Genomic DNA, 23,502 nt, shown 5'->3' with positions numbered 1-23,502 from the left:
CGCCATGGAGCGCAACCCAAAAGTGCTCAACCTGAAGCAACTTCAACCCGAGGTATGACTGTATTATTATTATTATTATTATTATTATTATTACATTTATACCCTGCCTTTTCCTTCAAGTAGTTTAAGGTGGCATACACGAATCTCCCTCTTCCAGTTTTATGCTAAAATAAGCCCGTGGGTTAGGTTTGGCTGAGAGATGGTCGCCCAGTGAGCTTCATGGCCAAGTGGTGATGTGAATCCTGGTCTCCCAAGGTCCTCAATCCCGCACGCCAGTCACTACACCACACTGGGCCTGCTCATTGGCTGTCATGGACACATGACAAGAAGACTCCCATCTGTTAACATAAAATGTTATGTGCAGGCCCACTGCCTGCCTGCACATCTAAGAGATACAGGAGGAGAAGACTAGATCAAGCATGTGGACAGGCAAAGCCAATTTTCATAAGCACTACCTAACATTTAGCTGGATAAGTTGGCAAATGCCACAAGTGAATCGCCACTGGCCCTTTGTGGGGGGCATGCACATAACCCTTTTTGTATCTCATGCTCCCAGTAAGCATCTAAAGAGTGGGGGAAGCCAAAAATATATATTTACTAATAAAGCTGTATTCGGTGGATGAAAGGCCATACAGTTGTGCCCCGCAAGACGAATGCCTCGAAAGAAGAAAAACCCGCTAGATGAAAGGGTTTTCCGTTTTTCGATGCGCTTCGCAAGACAAATTTCCCTATGGGCTTGCTTTGCAAGACGAAAACGTCTTGCGAGTCTTGCGATTTTTTTCGCTCCCCCCCTTTTTCCAAGCCGCTAAGCCGCTAATAGCCTTTTAGCTGCTAAGCCGCTAAGCCTTTAATAGCCACTAAGCCACTAATAGCGCTAATCCGCTAATAGGGTTGCTTCGCAAGACGAAAAAACCGCTAGACGAAGAGACTCGCGGAACGGATTATTTTCGTCTTGCGAGGCACCACTGTATGATTTTTGACATGACTGAGAATCACATAGCCAGGGACAGAGAGCTTTAAAGCGTTAAGACCAGAAGGCGGAAAATATGAAAACAATGAGAAGAGGCAGGACTGAAGATTTGGAGATATGCTTCAAAGGTCCAGACTATGGGGAGCCCGGAAAAATTAATAATTACAATTTGGATTACAATTTGGTCTTTTTTATTTTAGTTTCTTGTTTTTAATTGGATTATGATGTGGATATGTTGATTGGCTGTTTTTATTGGAAAATCAATAAAAATGATTTCATAAAAAAAAGAATGGGAAGCGGAACAGGCTCTGTAATATTGTAATACCCAGAGTTTAAATTACCTAAATTACCTAAATGCACCAGTGCCATGTGTTTATTAGTGCACCTTACTTAGATGCAATGTAGGACAGTCTCTTGCTGAAAAGATTATTCAGCAACTAGGGACAGGACTCTGAGGCAGCACCTCTTGGTTGTAGAAAAGGAATGATATAAATGCACAAGGGTATCCTTAACACCACCTATGAAATGCTAGAAGGTATGTGTTCATACTGTGAGGTTCCATAGCCAGACACTTTAGTGCTGCAAGTAAGAGAATTCTGAAGTAGCTATGCTAAGAACCTGTTGCAGTTTTACACCAATCAAACTGCTATGATTTCCCCCAAAGAATTCTGGTAATTATAGTATGGCAAAGGACCAGGTTATGGGACTTCTCTGTTCCTGTCACAAACTATAGCTCCAAGGGCTGCCTACTGAGAGGTCATGGTTATTAAACTAGTTTAAGTAAATTGTGTGGTGGTCACATACCATCTGACACAACTTGAAGCCAGACATGGGCAAATTTGTCAATTTTGATTTCTCTCAGTTTCTCATTTTTCCAATCTTAAGTACCATTTCCCACATTTCCACATCAGTTTGCAATTTTTTTTTAAAAAAGAAACACCTCGCAAAATTTCACCAGTGCTTTAGCGCTGATTTCTCCTATTAGGCACATTTTTATATGGCGTTTGCACAATGTGCACAATTTTACAAAGCAATTTCCCCTGCTCTAAAGCACGTGTGTATGCTGTTTTCACTAAGAAATGCATTTTTACCTGCACTGTGTTTTTCTACATATTGCTTGCCTGGAGAAGAGCACTGCAAAATTCAGTTCGGCTTGTGAATTAGGTTCACCTTTAAATGTGAGGTGAATGTTGTTAGCCCAAAAATGGAAACAACATGAAGTACTAACGAAAGAAGAGTGGCAGATGAAAATGATGGACTTTGCAGAACTGGCAGAACTGGCGGGAAGAATCCGGAACCAGCAAGACCAAGAATTCCAAAAAGACTGGAATAAATATAAATCATATTTGAAAGACAACTGTAAGCAATTAACATCACTAGTATGGTTATCTGAAGATTTGTAAGATGAAATTGCTACCTATTCAGGTTGAGTAATTTAATATTTTAGGTAATGATAGAACAAGAATAGGAAAAGAAGTGAAATGCAAAGAAGCAAAATTTAATTTTGTAAACTATTAGGCGGGAGGGAGGGAAGTTGTCAGGCTCAGTTAAGCCAAAGAGATTTAATAAGAGGATAGAGCGGATCTGCTCAGATAGAACAAGTGACCCCCCCCCCACAAAACCCAATACAACTGGAAGAGCCAAGGCAAACATCTGAGACACAAACATCCATATGCGCACATAAATAGTTCCTTTGACTGTTTATCAAACTCAGGAAGGAAGTGGGATCAGACAGAGAGATCAGAAGTTGCTGACCCATCATATGACACTCCCTCTCAGAAACAAAAACAAAAAAACCCGCAGCACGCCTACACAGGAAACAACAAGGGAAGCCTTGAAAAGAACTGAGGACACCACAATCACACCCCGGAGGTGGCCAATCTATCAAAATTCCTAAACCAGAGATTAATAGAAGGCACACATGGACCACAATTCAGAGCCGGGGATAGGACTTCTCTCCTTTGTAGCAGATGTTTGTGGCTTGCTGCCATACAGCAAGCGAAATCTTTCCCAACACATTCGTTTAACAAGTTTTTTTTTAAAAAAAACAACTATTTATAGATGAAAGGTTATTTACGCCTACTTATGCAATGCTTTAAACTCATTTGGACTCTGCGTTCAATCAGCATCTTTCTGGATGCAAACAAAAGAACTCTCAGATAATTCCAATAGACACATTCGCTTGCACGCACGCACACCCTCCAACAGCATCCGTGCCTAAATGCATAAGGTGCATTAGGTTGGGAAGGGAAGCCACAAGTTCTGCTTCTGGCAGATGAATCAGGTTGCCCACTTGCCTTGTGCAGGAAGCTGTCATGTTAAAGGAGAAGAGACGATCACCACAAGTCAGGTGACCTTTGGCTAACAATCACTGGGAACTTTAGGGACACTCATTGTCATGAGCGTCTGTTCACCTGGCTGTCCTGACTAATTGCCATGAGGACAATCTGATGTGGCTTTTGTAGGTCAAAAGTGAAGCTATATGTGGAAAAGAAAAGACTTGCCGGATAATGTATAATTCCTGGAAGGGGGGGAGTGTTTGCTCTGTACAGCTCAACAAATATTAGTCCAGTGGGTACCTTGTATTTATTTTACCTGTGGGCAAGTTTATTCACCTTGTTTATGACTACTGAGACAAAAAGCTTCGGAACAATGGCTGTGATTGCAGGGGTGCAATGAAAAGGCTTTACAGAGGACAGGAGCACATCTCTTAAGTTCTGGGAGGAAGATGCTGTGCCTTCTCAAAAGCTCACCACTGGGTCCTGACTCTTGTCTTGTGACTTTAGTTTCTCATTCATACTCTACCCCCCAGTTCTCACAAACTGACAGGGCCTTTAAAAAATAAAAATAAAAGTGGAAGAACAAAGATGTGCAGCTCAGCCTTGAAGAACAGAACACACATCCCAACCCTGACTGAAGGAAAGAAAGCTCTTGTAGAATTATATCTAGGGCTAATACATACATTCAGTTTCTGGTATGGTACAGTCTTCTCAAGTGACTCTACCACTTCAAACTTGACATAGGCTTTGCATATTGTAAAACGTTTTCCCACATCAAAACTGTGTCCCATATGAAAGTAGATTCAGGTAGGTAGCCCTGTTGGTCTGACACAGACGAAATAAATTTAAAAATTGTCCAGTAGCACTTTAGAGACCAACTAAGTTTGTTCTGGGTATAAGCTTTTGTGTGCACACGGAAACATATACCCAGAACAAACTTAATTTGTCTCTAAGGTGCTACTGGACAATTTTTTATTTTTATTTATTCCACATGAAAGTGTTATGTTCCAGAAAGAAGGCTTTGGGCCTAATGCATCAGAAATGCAAATATTTCATGTGGGGCATGGCATCTTTCCCACATGAAATCTGAGGGGCTATAGTTGTGTTTAGAGGACTGTACCATTCCAGGAACTGGCATTCTGAACCAGCTCTTAAGCTGGGTCTCTAGTAACTCAGGCAGTCATTTATTGCCTATGTTATTTATATCCAAGCTTTCAAATAAACTATAACAGGATAGCTATGATCTTATATCTGGGTCTGACTGAATGTCAGATAGTGGTGATCCTATCCATTTTGTGGCATTACTGGCAGTTTTGGATTCACACAGTTAAACCTTTCTTGGCTACTATCAAAGGCTCAGGACAGCAGCACGACTGATGCAATTGCAACTTGTACAAATCCAAGAGGGGCTGCCGCCATTGTGAATGCCTCTGAACTGTTGACTGGGGACAATAACATGCACCAGCCAATCAGCCCAAAGGGTAGGCAGCAATAAAGGGCATGAGAATTCAGAAGCACAATTTCCCAATAATCTGTTATGGGCTGATAGCTGCCCTGGGAATATTTATAGTTTACCAGGATCAAGACATCCCATCAACACATAGGCAGGAGGGACGGGGCTTCCCTCTGACTCTGACACTAGAGCAAAGCCACCCACAGGTGTGTACCATCATGGTTTCCATGGTAGTTTGCACAAATGGTAGGAACCGAATTAACCTGGCGCTGACATTTCATAGGTAATTCCATGAACAAAATCCCCATGGCAGAGGTAGGTGAACTTTGTCCATTCTCCAAAAGGTAACATAAACCCAGGACCTCGTACAGAGTTTGATGCTGTCTCTGCAGCTTCCGAGCTTTACCCCATCACACACATGGCTTCCAGATGGAATACCATCCCTCCAAGCAAGAAGCTGTGGCTGAGGCAATTCATGGCTCATTTTGGTCTTATCATGTGCTGCCCAGGCATGTTGGACCTGATCCAGCTTCTCTTTATTTCAGTGGGCTGCTGATGTAGCCCTTTCATCAGAAGGCAGCATCCATCCTTAGATATTTTTTTGCCTAGATGATATGTTCATTGCCTCCATATGATCCATACTACGTCTGGAACAAAGCTGAGAGCTGCTTTCTTGTTGTTTGGGCTCCCAGGCAGGATGGAGCCTGAAGGCTTTTGACTCTTATTATGCACAGGAAAATCCAATATAGCACCCTGTTGTTTGACTAGCTTTATTAGTCACTTTATTCAAAGAGCTTTCTTTTTGTCAGCTTTTTTTTTGATTGAAGCTTTTTTGTGGTTACCCATCAGTTCAACCAGGGAGCGGGGGGACACAAGACTTATAAATCCAGGAGTGCCTACAATTATATCATGAGCAATGTAGTATACCCAGTTTTCAGGTCAGGCTACATGCTACACCTAGGCCCCATCTGCACTGTGCATTTAAAGTACCATCATGCCATTTTAAACGGCTGTGGCTTCATCCAAAGATTCATGGGAAGTGCCGTTTCTTAAGGGGGTTGAGAGTTGTCAGGAGACCCTCTATTCCCCTCACAGAACTACAATTCCCAGAGTGGTTTAACAGTCAATCCTTTATCCAAGGGAACCCAGCGAGCACTAGGAAGGCCTCTGCATGAGCCTGTGAGTCCTACATTGGCAACCCCTGGAGTATGCTTGGCCAGCCTTATGTAGAAGACATTTAGTCCGCAGTACTGGTGCAAGAGTGTGGTTTCAAGTACAGTGGTACCTTGGTTTTCAAACTTCTACGTTGACGAACATTTCAGTTTTCAAATGCCGTAAACCCGGAAGTAAATGCTTCAGTTTTCAAATGTGCCTCAGAAGTCAAATCAGAAACACGGCTTCCGTACTGAGTTTTCCATATTGAGTTTTCCGTTCTGAGGCTTCTGTACTGAGTTTTCGGTTTTCGAACGTTTCAGAACTCGAACGGTCTTCCAGAACAGGTTACATTCGAAAAACAAGGTACCACTGTACGTTTTATTGCTCTTGGGAAAACTAAATGTTAAACTTAATGTATAAGTTGTTTGTTCATATTTGATATTTGCCTGACTGTTGGAAGATTGACCATGAATATTTGTCTAGTATAAACTGTATATGTTATTCCATGCGGATGCAGCCCATTGGCCTAAATTATAACTCATCATGTTTCGTATCCAGGCCAAATAATATATTAATATATTAAATATGCATCAGTTTCTTAATGTGTCTTGTAAATCACATCATACAGAGACATGGCTTTGAAATAACCTTGCATAACCTCCAAGGCAGTGATTGCCAGACCAGCTGAACTGCCCTTGTGGGAAGGAATTTCCGCAGGACACAGTGAAGCCCTTAAGCTCCCCCTTCTGGAAGGGCCTTTGAGAGAAGGAGCATGTGTTGCAGCCTACCATCTGGTCTCTGTGACAAAAAGCCTTGTACAATTCTCACCATGGTATCTGGCATGCGCAGGCTATGGGGATGCTTGGCTCACCACAGTAAGATAAGGAGGCGGGGGGAGGGATTCTGCAACAATCTGACACCCTGTGCTGATATGAAATTCCTTCATGGGCTTTCACCACCCCTTGATTTGCAGCAGGAGGTTCCTTTAGACGCCTGTCACATAAACACAAACAGTATGAAAGGAACAATGGGCAAATTCTATTGGTAAAGGAAGAATCAAAGCGGCCGTGGTTCTCTACCAAAGAATCATGTCACTCCCAACACTTCCACCCTCCCCATCCCGTGGTTATCTGCAACTCATAGCAGGTACCTTTTTATTCTTTAAATGAGCTAGACAAGGAGACCTCCCAGCTGGTGTGAAATGACAGGTAGAAGCAAAGAGTAACTGGCACATGTGATCTCGCCTGCCCTGGTTCACAGTAATTTTGCAAATCGACTGAGATCAGCATTTTCTGAACTCTCTCAGCAAATAACCAAGTGAGAGATAGATGCCCCAGACGTATTTTATTGGGATGGGGGTCAAAATGCTCACAATGAAGCTTGTCTGCATTTGCTAAAGTTCAGTCACACTGGGAGCAAAGCCTTGGGGGCAGTACAGCAAGCACCGCAGCTATGATGTAGAATAGAAGATGAGAGGTAGAGGGGTGTGTGTCAAATTTTGGTGTCGCACAGGGTGCCGCTGAAATTTGAGACCCCAAGGTCCATCGCTGCAAGTGCTCAGGCAACAATTCTATCTCCATTTACTGAAAAAGAAGTCCCATGGAACAAAATGGGGCATGTGCATAGGTGGTTTATTATTTGTGGCTTTCCAAATACTAAAACAAACAAACACACTCAACGTATTTGGCCGGGATTTGACGGACTGGTTTACCTGAGAAGGAATTGATGTTTAGAAGACCAAATCCCAAAGACAGTTTCACATCTGTTGTTTATTAGCCTCGTATTCACGATCCAAGATTCCAGTCAGAACCATGAAGCATTGTGTGTGAGAGGCTGTAGCTCAGGGTGGAAAACTGGTGAGGCTAAGAGAGACTACTAAATATATATTTTTTTTCCTCTCTCTCTGCTACACAGGTGAATTTTGTCTTAGTCCACTGTAGGTAAACTTAAGGAAGCAAATGCCGTTGAAATTAATGGCAATTCATTGTATATATCTTAGTGCAAACCACCATAAGGAGGTTCCTGAATTTCCTTCATTTTGAATCATCCCACTCTTTCTTGCTGGGAGAGCCACTTCAGCTGAATTATTTTTTATGCCTAGCAAAGTGCCCAAAGCCAAAACGTTCCATGGTTCTGGTGAACATGTGACTCTAGACTGAAGCACAAGGAAATTGATTTAATGGAGTGAGAGAGTTTCTCCATTTACTGCAACTCCATGAATGTGATGTGTTGTTGTCTTCCAGCATGAGAGGAAGGGTGGAAATATGTCAAGTCACCAGGTATTCATTTCCTCCCTCACTTCAAACACAGACCATAACAGGCCGTGAAACAAACGTGGAAGCGATAAAACTCCAGATCTTGGAGTAAACACATGGATAGTGTTTTGTCTACAGGTGGAGTTTATTGCATTCCTGCAAACGGTTTATAGCCTTGAGATGCTGCCGTCATCCCCCGCCTCCCTTGCCTCCTGTTCTTTCATCCATCGGCCTTGTTCTGCTATTGTCTGCTAGATCATCTCAAACCGGTTTCCCATGGAAAATAAATGTGCATCAGAGAAACAGGGAAGGGGGCATAGGAATAAGTGAGCAGGCAGCACCAGCCTTTCAAACCAGGGTTACTCAAACTGTGACTGACCAGGCCAAATGGAGCCCACCAGCCATGTATGGTGGCTACAGAGGCTTGATACTCTGTTTTTGTTCCCTGCTTGGAGTGGTCTGTCAGATCCCAGCATATGAATGCTGATGGACAATGCTCACCTTGGCAGATCAAAAGTCATGAGGTTCTGGTTCGAACCAATTCTGTGCCACTTTGGGGTCAGGTAAGCTATAATAATAATAATAATTTATTATTTGTACCCCGCCCATCTGGCTGGGTTTCCCCAGCCACTCTACAGTATCCAGGGCTTTTTTTCCAAGTGAGTGCCAATGCCATCCTCAGAGAACAAGGAAGGAGCTCATGGTGATCTCTGACAGCTCTTTTTCTAGGAATACCACACTGGCAAAGACCAGTCTTTTGTGGGCAGAAAATGGCTCTTTTGGTGGTGTTGAGTCATTGTCCACTTGGTATTTGGTGTCTTTCTTGAACAATTGCATTTTGAAGGGTCAAAAGGGTGTTCTGTATCACAAGAGGAACTAACCGGTGTGAAAATCAAGCTGCAACTTATGGTCCCCAAAGAGTTCCTTTTTTGGTGACACTGCTGCTTTTTACCAACTTTGCCACATAAAGTATGCCCAGTTTGCAATTGTGAGTGACAAAGAGATGGGACTAAACCAGAGGGCCCCACTTCTGATTCCATGTGAATTAGAAAAATTGTATCTTTATAAATACCCTGTTAGCTTGCACGTAGGAATATTATTTCTTTCAATCTTATTTGTTTGTTAAAAGCAATTACATCCTACCTCTCTGAGAAATATTGCCCAAGGTGGCTAACAATGAATAATTCATTGAAAGTTAAAAGATATATTAAAAAAAATTACACAGAAGAATCAGAAAGAAGAGAAAGTAATATAAAGTAGAGACAGAACAAAGCAATATATATATGGCAGCAGAGATTAAAGCTATCCAGTTAAAATCAGCCAATGGATAGGCCAAGTGCCAGCCAAAAGTAGAAATAAACGGGGCGGGGGGATTTGCTTGGAAAGTGACAGCAAAGAGGAAGGAGAGAGAGAGAGAGAACCTGATTCCTCAAGGGCAGTACTATCCCATCTAAAACAGGTTGAACATCCACTCTCTGAGCCACAGGCATATGGGCCATGAGCATCTCTGTTTTGTCTGTATTAAGTTTCATTTCCTTTTCCTTCATCCATTCTATTCCCAACTCCAAGCACCAATTCCTTAACACCAGTCTTGGAACACAATGGCAAGGAAAACTAGAGTGAGATAGGAAGAAAGGGCAAGAGCAACCATTTGCCCCTTCTGCCCCCACCCTCAGGCCTAAGATGAGGAGAACACGGCTGCGCCACATCATTGATCTTAGTTACTGGGGGAAGTCATGGCTTCCCCCCGAGAATCCTGGGAAGTGTAGTTTGTTAAGGCATGCTGAGAGCTGTTAGGAGGCCCCTATTCCCCTCACAGAGCTATAATCCCAAAAGTTCCCCAGGAAAAGGGACTGGTGGTTTCCTTAACTGCCCTGAGGACTTTGTTGAAAGGGGAAATGCCAAAAGCAAAGGACGAACAGATCTGCTCTGATGGTGACAACTATGAACTGTTTTCGCTGGGGTAGCTGGAAGCTCCAGATGTTTTCCAGCTGTTTCAAAAATGTTGACTGCTGTGATCATTTTAACTAGGCTCTACCCATTAAGATCAGAAGTGAACAAGCTTAGGTTTCCCCAAGGCTTTGCCATTTCAGGCTGTTTGGTATAGTTTGAACGCAGGACTAACCAGTGGAGAGTGTGCCCAGATAAATGATAATGCATCTTTCACATTGAGGAAGTCAGTGTAAACACCACTTATTGTGCACATGCACATGTGCTCTGGGTTGAGTTTTCTTCCTCTTTCCAACGTCTTCATACTGTTTAGACCCAGATAAATTCTTTTTTTTTAAAAAAAAAAGCATGCAGCATATTTTTAAAAAATGGTTTCGAAGATTACGAAATTGCCCTGTATGCAAGTGACAACCCAATGTTGTCGTTCTGTAAATTGCCTCATTCAGACAGGCTTACACTGCATAGATTTTACTGGTGATTAAGCCAGTGCTTCTGTCCTGATCTAAGGTTCCTTTTTCGCTGCAGGACCTGTTGCATCTGGAAGTGGGGCTTTTTGACGAACGTAGTAAGCTCATGGCAACTTCATGGCCAACCAGTGATGTGAGCCCAGCTCTCCCCAGCCCAAATCTAACATGCTAACTGCGACACCCCTCCTTTGCCAGCTCACTATTCTATAACCAGGCCTAGCGCCAGAAGTCAACAAAGCCAGGCACTGCCCAAGGACCCCCCAGCAGCTCAGAAGGGCCCCCCGGGAACCCAACCTGGCTGTGCCACTTTCCCACCCTCCATTGTATCAAGCACTGGGCGGGCTGTGGCGCCACTTTTGAATGGGAGCAACCCACTGTTTGCAGTTCCATCAACACATTTTACAGATCTAGAGCAGGGTATTGCATTTCGGACAAATTAAAACGGCAGGCGGTTACAGAGGACTGGAATCAAAAATGAAACTGCCACCTATCCAATGTTAAAACGCTGCCCTGGGGCCAGCAAGGAGGGTGGTAAGTGTGTTGCTGCCGCTGCCAAAGCAACAGTGGGTGAGTGAATGGCAGGGGGCATCTGTGGCATGGGTCTCCTGAAGCTTGGCACTATCCTTGTCTGTAACTGCCAGCTGATTCTAATAGATTCGGCATTGTGCTGTGTACTGCTACTGCTACAGTGGTACCTCGCATTACATACGCTTCAGGTTACAGACTCCGCTAACCCGGAAGTAGTACCTCGGGGTAAGAACTCTGCTTCAGGATGAGAACAGAAATTGTGCTCTGGTGGTGCGGCACCAGCAGGAGGCCCCATTAGCTAAAGTGGTGCTTCAGGTTAAGAACAGTTTCAGGTTAAGACCGGACCACCAGAATGAATTAAGTACTTAACCCGAGGTACCACTGTACACACATACAGATGTTTAGATTCTTAGATTCATTTTTGGGGCACGGCTATGGGGCTGCCATGATTATCTCCTGCATCTCAGAATTGATTGATATGCATTGGATTGGAGGGAAACAAGGGGTGCAAGACAAAATCCATGGGGCACCTCAGATTGTTTCTTGGGATGCGATAACAGCAGTCTTCAGAAACAAACAGCCACACAGGTCTTTCTGTACAAATTATTGACAAGGTACTTGCAGTGGGAGCTTTAAGTCTCTCTCTTTTTTCAGGATCCATTCAACATAAGCACACTAACATGCTAGGGAAAACAGGATGGAATAATATTAGTGGGGTGCAATCCTATGGATAGAGTACGCATTTAAGGTCATAGATAAACCATAATAGAGGAATAATTATCTGGATTTATGTGGTCTCATTAGCTCTGATAGTGCAGCACATCGGACTGCAAAGTAATTAGTGCTGTTGTACAGAAGGATTTAGAGAGCCTTTTACATTAAATACTGTCATCATCGTTAATCAGCCCAACTAAAGTTCCTGTCATTATTAGTGCACTTAACATCTCGAAACGTCCTTCTGTTCTGGAGAAGAAATAGCGCCACAGAACACACCAGACTCTGAATGATCCAGGCTGAACCCAAGCCAAATCTCTCTGTGGAAAAGTTTCCATTGTCACCACAGTCATAGGATAACTGAAAATTTATTTTTGACTTTATTTAAAACACTTCTGTTCCACCTCTCTGTTACGAAAACACAAACCCACAAATGTCTGCAGCAGCTAACAGAGAAGTGAAGAAGAATCAGTTTAAGATATACACAGTAAATAATAAAAACCAAATGAGCAATAGAGAAAGGAGCCAAACAATGGAACAATCAATCAGCAGCCATAAAGCAATATAAAGGGATAATGTGCAGTTGTTTGGGAGAGGTAATGGAATTCAGCAACCTCTTCCTACTTGTTCAGAAAAGCTCACATTGACTTTATTGTTCTGGCAGCCAGTGCCTATTGGTGATTATGGCTCAAGATACAAGGAAAATGGAGGGTGCTTGACATCCCTTTCCAAGAAAACTGTTCCATGTCAGCTTCTGGGAAGTCATGAAGAGAGGCTTCTGGCTGAGATAAAGAAAGAGTTTCTGTTTGCAACAAATACTAGGAACTCATTGGAAGCTGCCTTTACTCAGTCAGGCTATTTAAGCCACCTAGCCAGTAGTACCAACTGTACTTTGATTGACAGCGACTTCCTAGGGACCTGCTACCTGATCCTTTTAACTGGAAGTGCCTGGGTCTGAACCTGGGATCTACTGCATGCAATGCATAAGCAACATCACTGAGCTACAGCCCCATGGCCACAACCCACAATGCTTAGGGAGATGCAGGGTCATCCATGCTTGCTTCTCCCAGCCCCCCCCCATATTAAGGGGGCTGCCACCCCCACTGCCACCGGGTGCCCTCCGCATGCCCCTGCAACCTGCAGCCTCCCTCACTGGTTGCACTTCCACATCTGTTTCTTCACAAGTTCTTCTGGGCTTAAATTGAAATGTGGACACCCAGGAAGGCTGCAGGGTACAGACGACTGGCAATATGGTTTGCAGTTTCTATCCCCTTTGATAATTTTGAAATGTAACTTGTTTTCTTATCAATGGAGAATGGTTATCAGGAGCAATTTTCAGCACAGCACATGTTTAAACCATCATCACCTCTTAGGACAGTGAGTTCCTTACATTCATTATGCTTTGTGGGACAATGCACTTGCTTCTTTTTTTTTAATAACATATTTATTGAAATTTTCAAAAATAAAATCCAAAAAAAGGAAAGGAAAAGAAAAAAGAAAACATTTACATTTAAACCTTACTTTCAATAACATCTTTCCAAGACTTCCCCGCACCTCCCCTTCTTGTATTCCATTTCCATTTGTTTAGTTCAACAAGTTCTTATCCCAAATTTTTGACCTTATTGTATTTAGCCCATTATTCAATTTTAGTTCATTTTATATAGCCACTTTCCCTTTATAATCCACAGTCTTATACATTAAAGTCTTTTTCTAAGGTCGACCCCAATTCCCTTCCACGAATTCCCCCTTTTTATACTCATAACAAAACAAAAGAAAGAAAGAAGATTCAAAATATAATTGTACACCCTTTGGATTCCCAAACTCCAAACCCCCTTTCCCGGTTTCGATCCCTAATGTCCATCAGTCTATCTGCTATCAGCCTGGAGACCTCACATCCGAGGCCCTTAATTCTCTCTCAGTTCCTCTTTGCCGGTTTTTTTGGTAGTCCTTTATATCAAGCACCAAATCTCGGAGAAGCTCTATCTCGAAAATATCCATTTTTCTTCCATCCAGACCTCTATATTTAAAAGTGGAGCTCAAATCTTGTTTCTTAATCCTTTTAAGTCTGAATGTCCCAAATGCTCCAACTTCCATCTTGATCAAATTTGTAATCCATAGGTCTTCAGATCTCCACATCAGGAGATCTCTCCAATCTTCATTGTCCAATTCAAACAAAATTTTCATGATCCAATTCTTATTTTCCTTTATGTCCTTCCTAACAGGCCTTTGGCCTTCCTTGATCTTCTGCGGCAATGTGACTCCTCCTTCATTCCCTTCCAGATCATCATGTGTCTCTTGTTCCCTTTCATCACATTTCTCAGGTTTCTTTCCCTGCTCAGCTGCAAAAACCTCTGGTTCTGCTACAGGGGCTTTTTGTTCAGGAACAAAAACTTGAGTCAAGTCCCCTCCATTTTCAGTAGATTTGCTTACTGTCTCCTTCAATGTGGATACCCCTGTAGTCAAAATATTGCTTTCTTCTTGAAGCTTTCCCAGGAGATAAAAAGTCCTGTTCAGCTCAATGAGTATTTTTCCACTTACAGCCATTCTTGTAATGTCCCAAACCCCCTCTAGAGGGATTATGGTTACTTAGTATCCTTCCAGTTCCAACCCAAAAGTCAGACTAACTTGTTATTCCTTGTTTTCAACAATTTATATCCAAATTGTATCAAATCTAGCCAGCAAAGGCACCAGAAACAATGTTCTCTTTTTATTCCCCAACTTTGACAGCTACTTTGACAGCTGTCAAAATCTTCTATATCTCTTCACCAGGCTCTCTCGTGGATCACTCCCGGTTCCGGGGGATTGCACTTCAGCTCTCAAAATCAACTCTTATCCTCCAGCAAAATTACTTGTACTGTCCAATCGTGAAATTAATTACTTTTATCCAATAAAGAAGAAGATATTCTCTCAACCTTAGTTATTTAGTCCTTGCTTTAAGTTGTTTACAAGGCGGGGAGACGGACTTCCTTTTTGTGTCTTCCCCGATCGTACCAAATTCAAAAAAAATAATAATTCTCTTTTAAGTCCAATTTCCGTATTACTCACGGGTTGTTGCTTTTAATCCAAATGTTCAAAGGAAGAAGTCAGCGCTCTCCGTCCATGGCATGCGGCTTCACTCAGCAGGGGAAGCACAGGACTCTCAGCACCGCGCCGCTCCCCGTCCCCCGTTCCGTAGCCTTTAAAAAGGCTCCTTCGCAGGTCGGGGGGGCGCAAATGGTGCCCGCCGAGTCACCACGTCCACAGGCTTCCACCCCCGTGGTTTTTAAGGGTCCCCGTGTCACCGGCGCGGCAGGACCCGACCCCTGCTGAGCTGATTCCCTCCAAAGCTCGGAGGGAATCCTGTGGCTAGTTTCAGAACTCACAGGGTTAAGGAGTTCTGAGTGACGTCTCTCCATTCCTGAGGCGTGACTAGAAGGAAGGAGTGGCTTTTCTCACTGCCTGTTTTGTCTCTGCTTCCGAAAGAGACAGAAGCAAAATGTGCGCTCTGAGCCCAGGAAAGCTCTGTAATTGTTTAACTGCTTGAATAAAGACACTGACGCCTAAGTGTGTTTGATCTGCTTAACACCAGGGAGCAACAGCATGCTGCGGGTAAACTCTGAAACTGTGGCTGACGGAGGTCGGAGGACCGGGAGCAGAAGCGCCAGACGGAAGTGTGCCGGGCTTCCATTCAAGCAGCTGCGCCTAATTGGGGTCCAATCCAATTAGCTATGCCACATTTTTCCACAAATCCGCCATTAGGCGATGGCGCTAACCCGGAAGTCAAAGCAATGCACTTGCTTTTTTTCTGCCCTAAGTTCACACAAGCTCCTCTTTCCCCTAGAACACCCTACCCTTTATTTTTCATTCCCTTTCTCCCAAACAGTGGACAACACAAAGAACTAAACAGTATATACCGATGCTGGGCATTGACATGTAGACTAAGTGTCCCAATATCTTTCCATGCGTCATACTCACATGGTTTTATAGCCATCCACCCACTTGCCCTCCTCTTGGTTAGAGTGCCCCATTTCCTTCTCACCACCCACATGCACTTACTTTTTCTCTCCGTCCTCCACCTGTCTTGGCAGGAAAGCCAAGGGCACCACACCTCATTTCTGTGGCGGCCGTGATCTGTTTCCTTCCCTTCCAAGGGTATTCCCATAGCTGCTACTGCAGAGGTCTTACTCTTTCTTGGCTCTTTACAACCAATGAGCTTGCTTCCCCTGTCCACACACATGAGCAGTCCCAGTCACCCCCTGATGTACACTTGCTTGGACCCATCCAACGTGTGAACCAGGAGTCGAGGACGAACCAAAATCTAACCTGCTTTGCAGGATTGTTATTGTTGCGGAGGTGAGATTGAGGTTCTTGCAACTGCCCTGAGGCCTTGAAGGTCGTGTTGGAACAGAGAGAGAAACAAATCAGCTAGGAAGGCACAGCCTTTGAGAGGCCTCCCTCACTGTCCTGGCTCACTTGAAAATGGATATGGAGACTGGGCAGGTGTCAAAGGTCAAAGGCAAAGTTGGGCATCTGCCAAGGTCTCACACACCAACAGGAGGTGCACAGGCAAGAGCTCTTCCTCTGCAGCTCAGCATCTCCCTTCTTCATATGTCTCTTGTTCTGCCCCAGAAAATGGCGGTGGTAAAAAGGACAAGAGATAGGGGCCACTTATTGATTTAACTTTTATTTAGAGACTGCCTTTCCGATCAAAGCTTCCCAAGGCAGCTGACATCATTAAAGATTTCAAACTACAACAGCAATACAAAATAGAAATGGAAAAGTACCTCAGCGCTATTAACCATCAGCAGTAAACCAGATAACAGATAAACCATCCCAACCTGGTTTCACAATTTACAGAGCAATTATTTAAGTTACCAGACCCTTTCTAGAACACTGAAGTGATCTTCCTGAGGCTCAGAGTCTATACATTCCACAGCTGCGGGGTCACCACTGAAAAGGCCCTCTCCCTTTCGCCTGCCAATTCTACTTTCCTAGGTAGCAGGCAAATGAAGTGTGGGGTCAATTGTTGATCTTAATGTGTTGGTAGGTTGGCAGGGGTACAGGCAGCCCTTCAAACAACTTCAGGATTTTCAAGGTTAAAGCCCGTAATTTAAATTGGGCTCAGAAACTCACCAGCAACCAATACAACAAGCGTAATAAGGGTGTTACAAGATCTGACCACCTTGCTCCCATCTTGGCAGCCACATCTTGAATCAGCTGAAGTTTCCAAGCCATCGTTAAAGGCAGCCACACATAGAGCACATTGGGCAGAGCGGTCCCTCCCCCTACCTGGCCGATCCCTTGGCAACACCTCCCCAGGCGGGATTGGGCGATTGGCTGAGGTAGGCGGAGACCTCCAGGTATCCAGCCTGGGGAGGGCGAAGCCAGCCCGTACTACCAGGAGCTGCACTGGGATCCGGGGGGCTGTGCGCGACCACGCAAAAGGCGCACCCTCATTTGATGTGGGGAGCGGTCATTACAGTAGTCAAGCCTAGACATGACTGGGTATAGTTTACTGTGGCTCAGTTTGACTGATGCTGAAGCTGAAGAAATGAACTCCTGCTCACCACTGCCACAAGTTAGTGCAGTGTTCAAGAGAAATCCCTAACCGCATACTTGTTCTTTCAGAGAAAGTGCCACCCCATCCTAGACTAGATGTAAACTTCCTTCTGGAACACGCAACCCTGCCTCCACCCACAGAACTTCCATCTGGACTAGAATTTGTTTGCTCAATTTAGGAGTTCTGCGGCCTCCCTGGGATTGGAAAACAGAAATGAGAGATAGAACTGTAAACCACATACAGGTGATACTGCAGCCCAGACCTCCAGATGGTTTCCCCCAGTGGTTTCATGTAGATCAGGGGTTGGCAGCCTAAGGCCCATGGGCCAGGAAGTGGCCCACAGAGGCTGTTTAACCAGCCCACGAACCACCCCTGAACCGAGCCTCCCGCTTGGTGAGTCCCCGCGCATTGCACTAAACTGGCGCAGGGACTCGAATCTTCTGCAGCTCTGGAAATCGCTTCTGCGCATGCGCAGACACAGGAAATTGCTTCTGCATAGGCATGGTTTCCTGCATCTGGGCATGCGCAGAAGCGATTTCCGGCGCCACAGACATGCACAGACGCGATTTCCAGTGTCACGCTGCACTGGTCAGGCCCACGGAGGATCTCCACAGGAGTGATCTGGCCCATGCTCGGTAAGCCTTGCCGACCCCTGATGTAGATGTTCAAAGGCATGGTGGACAATACCAACCCCTGTTGAACCTCTTACGTCAATTGTCACAGGGTAGAGCTGAAGGACCAACTTTTGAGAATGCTCATCTAGGAAGATTCAGCTCCACCACAAAATGGTGTCTCCTATGCCCATCCCTGACAACCAACCCGGAACGATGCCCTGATTAATGGGATCATATGCTCCTGAGAGCTCCAGGGGAACTAGCAGCATAGCACTCCCGGTGGTGAGGAGGTTGACTCCCTGAGGGAGGGGGGCCCACGGGAGGTGTCTTGTCTTCTTCTTGCCCAGAGGCACTTCCAAAGGTGGATTTGTCACTATGTGGAGGATGAGCTCAGGATTGAACATGAAATTTGGAATGGTGCTTGGAACCCATACATGCATGTGCGCACAGAACACACCCCAACTTTCCTTCCACATCTCAGACTCTTAAGACAGCTGTCATATTGCAGTCTATTTTGTCTTTGGCTTCCCTTTGAAAATGGCGATGCTGAGATTCGTACTTGAAACATAGTGTGTAGCCAACTGGCATTCTGGTTGTCTTCAAGGGAGATGTCACCAATGACAGGCTGGCTTTTGCACCGAATGGCTGGTGTTCGCTTATCCGTCCCACGGAACGGAAATCAATCCAGTAAATACAATCGACATTCACTGTGTTGCTGCTTTCATTCCAAGATGATATGTAATTTATTATGTTTCCCCCCATCTGTATTGTGTTTTCTTTGCATTCAGATGAATGGGGTAGAATAGCGTGACGACAATGTAATTCATTACATTACGCAATTTCGCCACAGTGGACAAATAATGTAGTTTTCAGTGGAAGACGAACTGCAGAAAAAGGGGGAAAGTGATGCATGTGATGAATACAGGGCAGAGCAGAGAACAGCGCCTTCTTACATCCCTTTTCCTGACGATCGTTAAGATTTCTTTCTCCTTCTCTTTTATTCTTCCCTGCCACCTCTAGAAATATTTGGAAGTGCCACATCCAGCCCTCCCTCCCTTTCATCACAGTAATGATGTAGAGCCGATTCCTTTGATCACAAACATGAAGACAGAACAAACGGTGCCTCCAGAGATCCTGCTCGCTGCCAGCAGTCGGCAGGTGTTGCTTGGGCTGCCGCCAAAACACCACCACAGGCTACCTGGCAGAGCGCGGATGCAGCACCTGCACCTGTTTCTCTGAAACCCAAAAGTGAGAAGGCAGAGCAGGTCACCAGGTGGAGGATGCCACTCTGTCAAAGAATGGGGGGGGGGGGAAACCCTGTAACAATACAGCAATTTGACCTCATTACTCATTTGGCTCCTGAAAGAAAGAAAAAAGGATGCAGGAATCCAAAGTGCACTATGATTCTTCAACCTGCTAAGCAAAAGACCAGCGTCAAACTCTTATCCAGGCTGGAAAACCAGGGCTGAGGGAGAACTAAAAAAGCAATCTTTTTTAAAAAAACATACAAACCCAAGGCAGCTTTCATACATGGCACCAGGAAAATACCAATATCCATCCATTAACTTCTTGGGTGTTTAAGATCAGCAGAGGGCGGTGCTTTTGGTAGTTCCTCTGCTCTCAGAAGTTCAGGGTGGGCAGAGATGGCATTCTCTTTGACCACTGGTGGAGGAAGGGGGGAGCGCACCGCCCCTGGCAGCACGATGCCAGTGGGGTGCCATCGCGGCTGCCCCCCTGCCCATGCTGGGCGCCACCCCCCCAGGACACATGCCAGCCCCGGCCCCGCCCCCGCCTGCTCTCCGCCACCCCCACCCCCTGGTGCCGGAGCATGAAGCTCTGCCACTGTCCTAAGTTGTAGGATTCCCTCCCCACAGAAGTGAGTCTGGCCCCTTCACTATACAGCTTTCACTGTATCCTGAAAATACAACTCTTCATCCTGATCTTTGACACTTGAGATGCATTTTTCAAGATGTTCTTGTGACCGTCATTTGTTTTAAACTGTTTTATTGTTGTGTTCTATTGTTGTCTTGTGACCCTAGGTTGAATGTTTTTATTGGTTATTGCCCACCCAAACAACAACAGCAAGCCATGCACAGTATTTACATATGCCCAGTTCAATCTGGTACACCAGAAACAGTCCAACAGCACTTTACTAAGAAAATTTAAGGAATGTGTGAAAATTATTACTGCTTTAAAAAGAAACAAAAACCTAGCGGCTTTTATAAGATATTTCCAGCTTTGGCAGAAGACTCCATGGAAGTACTCACAAAAATCACCAGCATATGCTGCTCTTCTTGTTATAAATCCTTGCACAGAATTCCTTGCAATGTCCCTTTATTTGGCTCCAGCTGAAGCTTCTTCCTTCCCAGCGGCATCCAAACTATGTAAAGGCCCCACTTGAGTATGTGCATTGAAATCTGGTGGATCAAAGTTTCCCATTCATGCTAGATTACCATTCAGTCTCCCTTGCAGAAATTAAAGAGATGTTGCAGTTTATGTCCTGTTTAATCTCCTTTTGCAAACAAGGGATCAAGCTCCTCTCTAACTGATTTTATTGTTGTAAATTTCTGATCACACACTGAAAGAAATGAGCCAGTAAAATCTCAGCTACATTTGTTGATCAAAACTCAGATGCACCATATAAAGAAATGTTATCAACGCTGTTAACTGCAGCTAGAAAGCTAACAGCAAGAAATTGGAAAGCTGAAGACGGAGGATGAATGGGAAAATTTAACACAGCAATATGCCTTGATGGAAAGATAGGCAAAGCCAGTACAAGCAACCAGAAAAACCAACATAGAGGATGAGTTCATTAGATGGTGGCACAGGTTCATTCTACATTCCAGAATCAGTGAAAATGGGACTTCACCAGCAGCTTCCTAAGAACTTTCCTGGAGAGACTTGATAGGTTGAGATGAAACAATGTACTGCCCTTCACATTCTCCCTATGCATTATGAAAATAAGCTTAATGACACAAAAAGGAATATTGTACATCAAAGAAACCAAACCAAATATGATGTGATATTTTTGCATGATATTGGTATATAAACTGGGGGGGGGGTGAATATGTGTACAGTGGTACCTCAGGTTACATACGCTTCAGGTTACATAAGCTTCAGGTTAAAGACTGCTAACCCAGAAAAAGTGCTTCAGGTTAAGAACTTCTATGAGAACAGAAATCGGGCTCCGGCGGTGCGGCAGCAGCAGGAGGCCCCATTAGCTAAAGTGGTCTTCAGGTTAAGAACAGTTTCAGGTTAAGTACGGACCTCCGGAATGAATTAAGTACTTAACCTGAGGTACCACTGTACTGCCATTATGGAGGGAGGGAGCTGAATACCGTCCAAAACTAAATTCAACAGGGGAAACAAACAAATGAAATGGTGGGTCATTGCTATGAAGAAGGCAGCCCTGCAAGTTTTCACTACTTGGTTCAATGAAGGTCTGTTTACTCTTGGGTAAAGAAACGGAATGCAATAAAAAGTTTATATATAATATGTGCTTGGTAACAAATGACAAGAAGGGTATTTGTATATGCTGTCAAGCCTATGAGGCCATGTCCACTGTGCCCAGCAAGTTGCAACAGGAATGAAAAAGCTTTTTGCATTTTAAAACTTAAGCCCCAAATCAGTAACATTTTAAAGAATGAAAAATGCTACAGACTCATGGAGAGATGCATTGCCTATCCATAGAATCAGAGTGTTGTTCTGAGGAAATGGAGCTGGATTCTTTACATAAAAGTGAGTGAAAGTTTCCTTCTAACCATGTAATAAAATCTCTGAAGCTGTTGTTTCTCCTCCTCCCTCCTTTCATTAGTTTGCACTTGCTTCATTTTCTGAAGTTCTCTTCAGCTGAAAGGGGAAGATCAGTGTACTACTTAAAAATATAAATGAGGAGGTGAAGCCCATGGGCACAGGAATCATAATACATATTCCAAACCCAGTGGATCAAGAGATGCTTCCAAAACATGCTGTGGGGAGAGAGTTATGCAAAGTTCTCTCAAAACTTCTCCAGGGCATGGTGTGGGGGAGACAAACACAAGATGAACTCATTCACAAGAGTTATGGGATGTTTCTCTGTGCAGATCGTGGTCAAGTGAGGAATGCAGAAAGTCTGCCTTGCAACGGAAACAGCACTTGCAAAGAAATCCAGGCTGAGATATCTCCACAAGAGTGGGGTCAGGTTAGACAAGGGGGAGAAATTCTGTCCTGTTCACATTTAAAGGCTACCTGATTTGCACTTTCCAAAACAATACGCGAACTGAAACACAGCCATCAAATGCAGTTCTCCAGCTAACCAATGTACAGAAAAACTCATATAGGTAAAGGTAAAGGGACCCCTTACCATTAGGTCCAGTTGTGACCGACTCTGGGGTTGCAGCAGTCATCTCGCTTTACTGGCCGAGGGAGCCGGCGTACAGCTTCCAGGTCACGTGGCCAGCAGGACTAAGCCGCTTCTGGTGAACCAGAGCAGCGCACGGAAACACCATTTATCTTCCCGCTGGAGTGGTACCTATTTATCTGCTTGCACTTTGACATGCTTTCGAACTGCTAGGTTGGCAGGAGAGGGACCAAGCAACGGGAGCTCACCCCGTCGCGGGGATTCGAACCGCTGACCTTCTGATCTGCAAGTCCTAGGCTCTGTGGTTTTTGTGCATAATTAGTGAACATAACATACGGAAATGCATTATATTAAGGGAAATAGCTTGCAAACGCATGCACATTGGGGGAAATGACATGTAAAAATATATTCGCTCTAAATTTCTGGTGAATTTCCCACCAGGATGTTTTAAAGGCAGATTGGCAAACTGATGTAGAAACATGGAGAACTAAACTTAAGATTGGGAAAATGACAAATGGAAAAACCGAAATGGATTCATCCATCCCCATCAGATGTATCTCTTTCTAGCCATTTCTTTTTGCTTTGAGTCAGTGACACACTTTCTTGTGCCTGGCTTCAGAAGAGGTCAGCTCCTTCTAGCATGAAACTCTTACATATTCCAAACATCTTCCCTTCCCCACAGGCATCTTTAAGCATATTTCAAGTTTCCTCACCCAATGACCTACTTGATGTTATTACAATAAATGATTGTCCCAGCAGCAGATCCAAACAACCCAGAGTAATGAGAAATGTTATTCTGCTGGGTAGGTTCATGTGCCGTGTATCATATACATGCAATGAGTGGCTTTTAATATTAGTTTTCATTGAATGAACTTACAGGATGGGTGGGTACTGTTTTGGAATGAGCTTCTACTGGCAGATGCTAACCCTGAAGTGCTAGTCCCATTTTGTCTCACACATTAGCAACATCTAGCGTAAAACTGAGAGAAGAGAGTGACTTTTCACAGGGACCAGCCAAAGAGAACACACTGCACAAATCATAACTCATCTGCATTGGCCTCCATTTTGCTTCTGGGCCAACTCAAACCACACTGCTGGTACTGTCAGTCACTTGGCTACTGGAAAAAGCTGGTGTTCTTCCAACTAATAAGCATTTTCTGAAGGTGTCAGAGAAGTACTCAAGAACTATGTTTAAAGCAACTTCACCTTCTGGAGTGTGATTCTTTTTAAAAGCAATAA

General features: G+C 44.2%; 2 long non-coding RNA genes across 2 annotated transcripts in view; both read right to left on the bottom strand.

Moving 5' to 3' along the window:
• Positions 1-23,502, bottom strand: part of LOC310838867 — a 79,802-nt gene that overhangs the window by 39,577 nt on the left and 16,723 nt on the right. The window lies entirely within an intron of this gene.
• LOC310838883 lies at positions 12,133-17,731 on the bottom strand. Its single transcript, XR_014561205.1, has 2 exons — positions 15,807-17,731; positions 12,133-12,553 (listed from the first exon to the last, which is right to left on the bottom strand). It is a non-coding gene; the product is annotated as an uncharacterized lncRNA (long non-coding RNA).

This window comes from Podarcis gaigeae, assembly GCF_964106915.1.
Source record: "Podarcis gaigeae genome assembly, chromosome: 2".
Taxonomy (NCBI): Eukaryota; Metazoa; Chordata; class Lepidosauria; order Squamata; family Lacertidae; genus Podarcis; species Podarcis gaigeae.
Note: the sequence above shows the minus strand (reverse complement) of the source record. Positions and strands in the feature narration are given on the sequence as shown.